This window comes from Podarcis muralis, chromosome Z (assembly GCF_964188315.1).
Source record: "Podarcis muralis chromosome Z, rPodMur119.hap1.1, whole genome shotgun sequence".
Taxonomy (NCBI): domain Eukaryota; kingdom Metazoa; phylum Chordata; class Lepidosauria; order Squamata; family Lacertidae; genus Podarcis; species Podarcis muralis.
In genome coordinates, this window is record NC_135673.1 from 5,644,838 (window position 1) to 5,654,824 (window position 9,987).

A 9,987-nucleotide genomic window follows, 5' to 3' on the forward strand; every position below is an offset into this window, starting at 1 on the left:
TGGTGGAAATGCTGGACCAGTGTCTTGCGTCAATAATGGACTGGATGAGAGCCAACAAACTGAAACTCAATCCAGTTAAAACTGAGGCACTGTTACAAGAGGGGTTGAACGCATTACACTGATCCAGGTCCAACTGCACTGGCTACCAATTAGTTTCTGGACCCAATTCAAAGTACTGGCAACATGATAACGTTCCTTTTTAATCAGGCCTTTGGTTGATTTGATTTACATCCTATGCCCTTTATAAAATGTGTTTTTTGGGGGGCACTATTGGGTTGTTGTTTTTTATTATTATTATTATGTATTTTGTGGTTTTATATCTTGTTTTTATTCTGTGAACCGCCCTGAGACCCCCGGGTATGGGCGGTATATACATTCAACAACAACAACAACAATAAATACATGTTTTTTCTGTATGTAATGACATATAGTTCCAGCCACTTCCTGGAATATTTTGTGAGCATTTTCAAGCCATGCAGCAGGTGGGAAGGGTAGTAACTCAACAGCGGAGCATTTGGACACCCCATGAGATTCATCCGCTATAACAGCAGAGTCAAGATATTGGTGGATGCAAGCAATTTTATCTTCAAAATGCTTTGCAAACAAGTCACAGCAAGCTACCATTGGTTCTATCACCTCCTTTGGGCCAGCCTGTAAAAGGCCCTGTACAACTTGGAAAAGCTCTGCCGGTTGACATAATGAGGATGCAATGGAGGCAGCAAAGTTTGCCTTCTTTGCTGCCTTCACTGCCACTAGGTAGGCTCAATGATGAGCCCTTACCAGTGTTCGGTTGCATTCTTTCGGATCTTTCCTCTACTTGAGTTCAAGCCGTCTCCCAGCTTGTTTCCTTGCCCTAAGCTCTGGAGTATATCAGGGGGCCAATCTGGCTCCACAAGGTGGGAGAGGGCTCTCAGGGGCGATTATGTTGATAGCCCGAGCCATTTGGGTGTTCCAGAGGTTGGCCAGGTCTTCAACAGGAGCACCAGTCATACCAGCTGGAAAACCACGCAGAGCCATTTGGAATCCCACTGGATTCATCAGCCTTTGAGGGCGGACCTTCCTAGTAGGTCCCCTGCCTCTGCGGAGGGGAAAAGGTGCTGACATCCTAAATCTCAACAGGAAGTGATCTGACCATGACAAGGGACTGATGTCAATGTCCCCCACCTTCAAATCACTCTCTTCCTGCCCAGTTGAGAAAACAAGGTCCAGAGTGTGGCCTTCCATATTTGTTTGTTTGTTTTGGAAAGCCAGGCAGTGACTGGGGGATCCAAGCAATGCATTGGTCAATGGAACCACTGGGCTGAGCTGGCTCATGTGGCCTGCCATGTGTGTTGGGCTGGTTACATGTTGGGACAGCCCCATGGTTGTCATGGTGGCCATGAAGTCCTAAGCCACCCCAGAGCCAGCTGTCTCAGCATGGAAGTCGAAGTCTCCCAGAACCAGCAGTCTAGGAGTCCTCAACACTGCCTCTGAGACCAACTCAGCTCTGTCAGGGAGACTGCTGGGCAGCGAGGCAGGCGGTAAAACAGCAGAATCTCTAATCTGTCCTGATTGCCCAGTGCCAGGAACACACATTCTAGACCCCCCCCAACTGGACAGAGAGCCTGGAGATAGAGAGAGAATCTCTATTGTTGTTGTCGTTTAGTTGTTTAGTCGTGTCCGACTCTTCGTGGCCCCATGGACCAGAGCACGCCAGGCACTCGTCTTCCACTGCCTCCCGCAGTTTGGTCAAACTCATGCTGGTAGCTTTGAGAACACTTTCCAACCATCTCGTCCTCTGTTGTCCCCTTCTCCTTGTGCCCTCAATCTTTCCCAGCATCAGGGTCTTTTCCAGGGAGTCTTCTCTTCTCATGAGGTGGCCAGAGTATTGGAGCCTCAGCTTCACGATCTGTCCTTCCAGTGAGCACTCAGGGCTGTTTTCCTTAAGAATGGGTAGGTTTGATCTTCTTACAGTCCATGGGACTCTCAAGAGTCTCCTCCAGCATCATAATTCAAAAGCATCAATTCTTCGGCGATCAGCCTTCTTTATGGTCCAGAATCTCTATAGACCACAGCAACTCCCCCTCCCCAAGCCTTGAGTCTGGTCCGATGCTGCACTGAGTACTCAGGTGGGCACAGGTGGGTGAGACCAACTCCACCCTGTTCACCCACCCAGGTTTCAGTGATACATACCAGATCAGCCTCCTCATTCATAATCTGATCATGGATGAGGGAGATTTTATGCTGAGCCAACCTAACATTCAACAGCAGCAGTCGCAGACCCGAGGGCTGGCTGATATGACAACCACAATTCCACTGACTGGAAGAGGGGCTGGCACACGGCACAGTCACTAACTAGCTGGGCGGTGTGCCCCTTACCTGGCCTGCCCCTCCTCCCACGCCATACCTCCCCTTACCCAGAACCATTGTAATTGGGCCTCTCCCTGCTCTCGCCTGCTCTTCTCTTCCCAGGCACATCCCACAAAATGCCATTACAACTCAGTTAAAAACAGTCAAAACAGTAAAAAGGAATTTAAAAGGATATAAAAATAATTTTAAAACAATTTAAAAGAAGAAGCCCTCTCTGCTGAGCAGCAACAGTTCTTAAGAACCTGCCAGGACCCGCCCTAGGCCAGGTGGATAGAGGCAGGAGCAGGGCCCTCAGGCTCTCAGCAGGACAGTGGTATATGGTGGGGACAGGTATAATTTCCTTTGTAATGTGTCTCAAAACTTCTTCAGCTTCATTGTCTGCCAGCCTCTAGCTTAATGCCAGAATTCTGAGGTTGTTTGGTTCAGAATTTCTTTCTACTCTCTTGTTGTTCACATAAGGTTTTAATCCTGTAGTATGCTGATGAGACAACTCTGTCCTACTCCCATAAAGGCCTTAAGGAGGCATTTCCTAAACTCAGTGAGTACTGAGAAGGGGAAAATTCAACTTTACCTTAACAAGTGGGCAGAACAAAACCATGGAATAGTAAAAGGATTTGTTGGGAAGGCGGGACCTGCTCATCTGTCCTCAGAAGCATATTATGGACTAGAAACTTTCTTTCTTTCTTTCTTTCTTTCTTTCTTTCTTTCTTTCTTTCTTTCTTTCTTGAAATCCAGGAATTCAAACTGGAACCTGCAAATGGACTTCAAAGGGGATTGGCGGTTTCAATGAGTCCCTTTGAAGTCATAATGACGTCAGGTGATGCCCTCTTAGGGGTAGCCTACGAGAGCAGGGAGGGTAAGATAAAGATGAAACCTGCCAGGCACATCCAGTTTCTCATCCCTGTTCTAAATCTAGGATCTTTCACATTGGCATTTTCTTGGGAACGGATTCAAAGGAAAGTGGGATAATTGTAAGCTTGTCAGGTCAGTCCCCCATCCAGTATTTTATAGGTAACTGCTTAGTAGCCTCACATTAAAAAAACCCACCCTTAATATCCATGACTCCTTTACAATTATGGAATGCACCAGATCTGAATCCCGAAGGGTCGTCTCCAAAGAATAACCTTTATTTGCTTGATTGCTTCTGTTCAGTTAATTCTGCCTAATTACTATTTTCTTCCTATTAGATCCTAATTATATACAGTATTTTCATTATAAAATGTAATGTTTCCCAGAGAGCCATGTCAACTGCACAGGCAATATTACCGCAGGTCTCATTTACTTCATTAAACCAGGGATCAGAAGCACTGCATCTGATTAAAAAATCCGGATAGAGTTTGACACCAGATATGTCTTTCTTCCACAATGCTTATAAGGGTAATTGATATACATACAGACATATATTCTCCTTCTTTTTTATATATGAATGAAATTATGCTGCATCTTACATAGGAGTATATTCAGCTAAGTTCTATTTGGGCCATATCCAACTTTAGCCCTACTCTGAGTAGACCTGTTGAGATTGACTGGGCACAACTAAGACAGGTATATTAATTTCAATTGGTCTACTTGGTATAAAACTTAGCCATTGATATGAATGCACCTCAATTAGTATTGCTCATCAGTTTCAATGGGTAGAAGTCTTGTGGAAGCGCATTAGATTAGATGTTCCCACTGAACATCACAGTACCAAGGAACTAGTATGAAAAAAAGCATACATTGTTATGTGTTGTGGCATCCAAATCGTCAAGCTGTGTGAGATTCCAGGGGTTCCATGTGTTCACCTCGGGTTCATGTTTCCTTTCAGAAATAAGGCACAGCAGAGACTGTGGTGTCTTTAGGATATATGGTTTATTTACACATATATACAACCTGAGCCTATGATGAAGGGGTTCACAGCATTAACACCCCAAAATGGTCTTGTTTCTCCCATAGCCACAGTTGGATTCAAACAGATATAAAAAATTGCTCTCAATTGTTGCTCTGCCTCACCTGCTTCCTTCTTTTCTTCTAGGTCACATTACTGCCAGTTCTCAACTCTAAACTCTGACTTTTGTCCTTCTATCTCCAGGTGCTATTGGAAGAAAAAATTCTGGATCCATTTCTTTAGATTGGCTGGAAGGGAGGTTGCCTGCTATTGATGGGGTTACACTCCCTCTGAAGGAGCAGATACGTAGCTTGGGGGTACTCTTGGGTCCATTGTCATTGCTTGAGGCTCAGGTGCAGTGTTCAAAACTCCCATTGTTCTAGATGCATTTTGCGACAGGGAATTTCATTAGTGCAAGCAGTTTCTGAGCTCTGGGCACAGTACTGTGCCTAAGATTTTCCCATCCTTACTGTAGTTTTTTTTGGGGGGGGGGAGGGGTTAGAATCAATTTAATGAAAGATTTTCTTGAATTACAAAAGAATGTGCAATCTCTCTCTTGAACATCGAGTCTCTTAAAAAGGTAAAGGTACCCCTGCCCGTACGGGCCAGTCTTGCCAGACTCTAGGGTTGCGCGCTCATCTCACTCTAAAGACTGGGAGCCAGCGCTGTCCGCAGACACTTCCGGGTCACGTGGCCAGCGTGACAAGCTGCATCTGGCGAGCCAGCGCAGCGCATGGAAACGCCGTTTACCTTCCCACTGGTAAGCGGTCCCTATTTATCTACTTGCACTTGGGGGTGCTTTCGAACTGCTAGGTTGGCAGGTGCTGGGACCGAGCGACGGGAGCGCACCCCGCCGCAGGGATTCGAACTGCCAACCTTTTGATCGGCAAGTCCTAGGTGCTGAGGCTTTAACCCACAGCGCCACCCGCGTCCCATTTTATCGAGTCTCTTAGTTACATTCAATGTAAGACAATGTTGTATCTAGTATAGGGTTGAAGGGGAAGAGAGGTGGGAGGAGTCATTTTTTGACTGAAAGGCATATTATGCTTGGGGTGGGGAGAAATATAACCATATGGGAATTCCTACAGTGACTCAGATCTTCCTGCTAGGTCCACTGATGCTCTTGAGACCAGGGGATGAAGGTGGGAAATCAGAAATGTTGTTGGATGTGGTTATGGGGGGAAGAGTAGGTAAAACATGAATGAGATGAGGTATTTCAGGCTAGGGTTAGATCAATCTGTCAATTCTGTTTCTCTCAGTTTCTCATTTTTCTATTGGGCTTCTAGAGTTGCAAGAGAGGGAGGTGATGGAAACAACAACAATCTCTCTCCTCCTTACCCATTTTCTCCACACCATGCCCAATTTTGTCAGACTGTACATTTATTTCTGGTTTCTGTGTTTTGCCAGTCACTTCAAGTTTAAAAAGTGGACTCACATGTTTTAAATAAGTAAAGAAAACCTGGCATCCCCCTACCATTTCCTTCTGGCTAACCCTGCCCCCATCCCCCAATTTCCTCCTCTATGCTCATTAATTCATTTGATTCTACAGTGGACGCTCAGGTTGCGAACGTGATCCATGTGGGAGGCACGTTCGCAACATGCAGTGTCCGCAACCCGCAGCGCCGCATCTGCGCATGCGCACGTTGTGATTTGGCGCTTCTGTGCATACGCAAAGCGTGATTTAGTGTTTCTGCACATGCGCGAGCGCTGAAACCGGGAAGTAACCCGTTCCGGTACTTCCGGGTTTTGGCAAGTCCATAACCCGAAAACGCACAGCCTGAAGCGTCTATAACCCGAGGTGTGACTGTATTTGCAAATCATTTCCCATGAAATACCTTGAAGCGATTTCACAGTTAAAAATAAGTTCTTCTTTAATTTCTCCTCTTTTATTCTTATTCACATTGCTCTATTGTACAATTTCCAATGAAATATAAATGGAAAAATAAGTTAACAATAAATACAACTCGATCAGTATGAAGGATTAAAAACAATTCCATGCATAAAACCTATTAAAATCAACTCCACATGTATAAACAATTGCAATTTCAGTACAAACACAGACTGAGAGAAGAAGCTCTACATAAGAGAAAAACTGGGAAAGCAGGTTCTTCAACAGATGCTAGAGACAGCGTTGGTCTGATATGTAACGGGAGGGAGTTCGAAATGGTAGGTGCCACCATACTAAAGGCTCCATTCCCAAATTGCACAGAGCAGACCTCCTGATGAGATGGCACCTGCAGGAGGCACTCTGCTGAAGAGCACAGCAATCAACTGGACATCTAAGAGATTGCCTTTTAGCCATCCTGGTCCCAAGCTGTGTCAGGCCTCACACACCAGAACACCTTGCACTTAGCTCATTAGCTGTGTTGCCATCTTCATCTCCACCTTCGTCTTCTTTGACCCAAGAGGTGATACATTTCCCCTACAAGATGAAATCCTGCCCCCCTGAATGGACTTCCTCTATGTTGCATATTCCCATTCTCATTCTCTATGCCTCTGATTTAATGCTGTGGCTAGTGCTTTTGATGTCAGCCTAAGTGAGAGAGAAAAGTTAAAAAATTCATAGCTGACCTTTCTATGACACAATCTGCTTCCATGAGGAAAGGCACCACGCATGGCATATTGGCAGGGCTGATGGGGTGGGCCTCCTTGCTTTCCTCACTTACCTTTTACCCACAAGACAAAGGGGTGGGGAAAAGGGATATGGTATGGAATGAGTTGGGCACCAGGGGCAGGGTTCAAAAACAGGCTTCCCCAAAAGGGAAACACAAAGAATGAAGTAGAGCCAGTTACACTGCCTCAAAATGTGAGGCTTATGAAAAATAGATACACCTCTACAAAAGGAACATGAATACAAATTGGATCCTTTAAAGGGTGGGGAGCAGGTGGCTTTTAAAACAGAGGATTTTAAGGAGAAACGGGGGTTGGGTGTAGGGGGGCAGTGAAGTAGGCATGAAGGAAATATGTCTCTTAAATATCTTCAGAGCTCTCCCTCTGCCTCCTCTAGCCTGCAGAGCTGGGTTTGTTTATTAGAAGATAAGATAGTGAAAAATGTATTTTGCAGGAAGAAAATAGTGATGCTGGTTCCCAGGCAGATAAGACGCCAAATTTCTATTTTATGCTCAATTGAATGATTCGCTTACATTATCTGAGGAAGAGCAGTGAAATAACACCCTTTGGAAAACAGGCAGGGAGGACAAGCGAGTTAGTTAAGCCTGTGAGGTACAGGCTCCTTCCCTTGGGGGGGGGGGGGAGGAGAAGGGGGGAGGGAGAGAGTTCACCCCATTCACATTTATAGGCAAACTTACCTAATCCGCACCAAAACACAGCCATCCTTTGAAATTTGCACTTCTCCAAATTTTGTGTTGCAGTTCTCCAGCCAAGTAATGTGTTCAAACCAGGCAGAACAGTCAGGGCAGGTGCAAAGCAGGACCTAGGGAAATGGGCATAGCATCAGGTGAGTCCTGCATTTGACTTCTGGGTCCTTAGTTCCCCACCCCTATCTTAGAGGCTGAAGGCTGCTTGAGGAGGTGAATGCTGGAAGTGGAAATCCGCCCCCCCTTCCCAGACGGTTCCACCTGAAGCCATTAGAAGTTACCACTCTCTTGGACTGGTTTGATGTCTAGCCACCTTCTCTAAATACATCATAAACAGCATGATTGACAAAGGCTCCTGACCTCAGCAACCTAGCAGAGAGGCAGTCCAGGTTACACATTATGGGAAGCATTGCACATATCAAGTTACCTCTCGGTTCTGCAATGATGAATTTGCTGGAGTGGGGAGCAAGCAGTTGGCAGAGTGGCGAGGAAGTCGTGGTGTGGTGTTCATTGACAGTTCTGTGTGTGCCATGCCCAATGGAAAGGTAAATGCCCTTAATGTTTTCTCTGCAGGCTTTGCCTGTATTACTAAAGACCTCTAAATAAATATTTACTCTTCTTTCACTACAACATTCTAATGCAATTAAAAAGGAAGATGTTTTGATCCCTGCTGGCTGAGTTTTCAGTAAAATGTTCCTTAAATGAGGTGAGTAGATCCCCTAGGAAGGGGGAAGATTGAAAATTAAAGAATCTATTTGCAGCCAATGTAGCTACTGATGAGTGGAGAACTCCAGAGTGTCACAAGCCTAAGAATTGTGTCCCTCTAAGGCCCAATTTATATGTTAACCCAAGGTGCAGCTGCTGCTGCTACAAACCCATTTCCATTCAGTTAGCTTCTGGGTCACATCTGCAAAGGATCAAAGCAATGATCCACTCACCCAGACCACATGGTTCAAAGGCCACACGCCCCTTTTGATACTGGGGTAGAAGGTTTCCACATGCTGATGATATAATATGGAGTACTCACCTGCTCAAGGATGCTTGAACAAGTAGTCCCCTGATAGCTGGATAGACAAGAGCCTGGACAGAAGACAGAATCCTTGGGGCAAGCTGAGGAACAAAAACTCTGCATCCACCTGGAGCTGCAGGATGCATCTGATGAGGAAGACCCTCTCCTTGCTCTTAATCTAATACTCTGATCATCTAATAGCCAAACCACCTATCCATGATAACTATACCCCTGCAGAATGTGTTTTTAGCCTCCCCCACACATTGCCCTGTCTGCAAGAGAGCTCATTGATCTTCTGAACTATATTCAATAAACATTGTGTTCTTATCTTTTCCCCTATATAAGAGTCTCACTAGCCCTTTGAGTTTAATGCACAACAGACATTCTACTTCAACACTGATGAGCAGAGACAGGTGGGGCAAGCATGGTAGGCACTAACCAGCTCTAGGAGGGCTGTACCTTGAGCCAGTGTGGCTTCACCCAGAGGGAGGCAAAAGGAGGTGCTATCTCCAAAGACCTCTGCACCTTGATGGAACCCCCATTATCCAAATATTCTTTTCTCTCTGCCTTGCTGCAGATCATTGGTGGATTAATCAAGTGACCCTTTACTAGCAATGAGCAAATCTGTCAATTACAGTTTCTAATTCTTTCCAATCTAAGTTTGATTCTCCAAACCTATGCATTAGATTTCCTTGCTCTACAGCAAGAATAGCTGATATGGTGTCATCTAGTTGTTCTGAGCATTGGGCATGCTGGCTCAGTCTGATGTGTGCTGGAATCTAATAACATCTTAAGGACTACAGATTCACCCCATCTGAGATGCTACCTTAAGTTGTGGAACTCCCTTCCCACAGTTGCATTTGCCACCTTCACTATACAACTTTCGTCAAATGCTGATGCTTTTGACACCTGAGATGAACATTTTGAGGACACATTGTTTTGATAATGTTAAGCTGTTTTACATTGTTTTGAATTTTGCATTTAAATATTAATGGTGTGGTTTTAGCCCTGGAACCTTAGGGTGAAGTACGGGCAACCAGGTATAACAACAACAACAACAACAACAACAACAACAACAACAACAACAGTGCAAACCTATACATTTCTACTAAGAAGTACACACCACTGAGATCATTGGGACTTACACCCTGGTAAGTGGATATAGGATCACAAATAATTTACTACATTATGCAATGTTTTCCATTCAGCTGACTCAAAAGAATACCTGTAACCAGAAGCAGGGAGGGGAGAAAACTGATATAAATTCTTAAGGAACCAATAAATACTCATAAAGATATTGGGCCAGACCCTAATGTTCTTTCTTTTGTTCCACCCCAGAAGTCATATTTATTCTGGCCCCAGCAAACAAAATAATCCATAAATAGCCACAATTTCATTTTAAACAGGCTTTTCAAGGGGTGGGGAGCAAATGAGAAAATATATAA

General features: G+C 44.9%; 1 pseudogene; it reads right to left on the reverse strand.

Moving 5' to 3' along the window:
• Positions 1–870: 870 nt before the first annotated feature.
• Positions 871–9,124, reverse strand: LOC144326198 (uncharacterized; annotated as a pseudogene).
• Between the last annotated feature and the right edge of the window lie 863 nt (positions 9,125–9,987).